The sequence below is a fragment of the Macaca thibetana genome, unplaced genomic scaffold (genome assembly GCF_024542745.1).
Source record: "Macaca thibetana thibetana isolate TM-01 unplaced genomic scaffold, ASM2454274v1 unplaced_scaffolds338, whole genome shotgun sequence".
Lineage (NCBI taxonomy): Eukaryota > Metazoa > Chordata > Mammalia > Primates > Cercopithecidae > Macaca > Macaca thibetana.
The window spans coordinates 9,720-11,452 of NW_026089127.1; positions in this window are offsets into that span (position 1 = coordinate 9,720).

The window sequence follows — 1,733 nt, forward strand, 5'->3', positions numbered from 1 at the left end:
TGATTTGAAGTATTTACATGGTTTTAGATCATATCCATAGATGATCATCTTTACATGTTGAGTTCTGATCCGCTTGGTCTGTGCACCTACCACACTCTTTAATCCACCACTTCCAAGTCACAAACACAATGTAGGAAATATTACTTATCTCTGAAGTCTGAATAACTTTCTCGTAGGGATATATTGTCTCCCCCAGTTATGTGCCCATTGAATTAAAAAACCATCCATATCCTTCATATTCTCACTATTCAGATATTTATTATCCTAGAATCCTACTTACATTGCTTTTTGAGTGATGTAAGTGGTCCAGATGAAATAAAATATTTAAATGAATATCAGCAACATGTTGAACACTTAATTTAGAATGACTTGTTGAATAAGGAAGACTCAGGCCCTGGAAGAATATTTCTTCTTATTTATCTCCAACAAATAAGTGAGAACATATAGTATCTGGTTTTCTGTTCCTGAATTAGTTTGCTAACAGTAATGACTGCCAGTTCCATCATGTTCTTACAAAGGACATAATTTCATTCTTTCTTAGCTGCATAGTATTCCTTGGTTTGTATGTACCACCTTTTTCTGTATCCATTCTGCCAGTGATGGGGGTTTAGGTGAATTCCATGTCTATGCTATTGTGAATAGTGCTGCAATGAACCTACATGTTTATATTCCTTTAGGTATCTGTCCAGTTGTAAGACTGTTGGGTCAAATGAAACTTCTGTTTTAGATTATTTGAGGGATCACCACACTGCGTTCCACAAGGGTTGGACTAATTTATATTCTCACCAGAAGTGTATAAATTTCCCCTTTTTTCTGCAACTTTTTTTTTTTTTAAGATTACCCATTCTAACTGATGTGAGATAGTACTTCACTGCGGTTTTGATATGTATTTCTCTAATAATAGTGATATTCAGCATTTTTCCCTATGATTGTTGGCCACATGTAGGTCTTTTTTGAAGTATCTTTTCATGTCATTTGGTAACTTTTTATTTCTTGAATGTTTGTTAAAGTTCCATGTGTATACTAAATATTGGAGCTTTGTCAGATGTATAGGTTGTAAATATTTTATTTGCCATTCTATAGGTTGCCTGCTTACTCTGTTGATAGGATCTTTTGCTATATAGAAGCTCTTTAAATTACTTAGGTCCCATTTGTCAATTTTCGATTTTGTTGCAACTGCTTCTAGCATTTTCATTATAAAGCCTTTGTCAGTTCTTATGTACTAAATTATATTTCCTTGGCTATTATCAAGAATTTTTATAGTTTTAGGTTTTACATTTAGATCTTTAATCCACATATGATATTTTTTCAATTGATGTTGAAAACACATTTGATGAAACTCAACATCCTTTCATAAAAAAAATTTTAAAATGGGTATAGAAAGAACACATCTCGACAAAATAAAAGTTGTATTCGAGAGACTTTCAGGTAGTATCAGACTGAATGAGAAATAACTAAAAGTCTTTTCTCTAAGATCTGGAACATGACAAATTTCCCACTTTAACCACTGGTAAAGCATAAATCCTTCTGCTGCCCCCATAGCCGGCTCTTACCTGCACGCGCCACCTACTGGCCGGATGCTCAAACTGCATGACCTAATACAAAGCCGCTACCACCAGTGTACAGCAGGTGAAAATGAGATTTGCTTCTCAATACTTCTGTGATTCCAGCTCCGCAAAAGACCACGGGTCTGCTCACATGCCCGGTATATTACTACTACAACGGGAATTTGA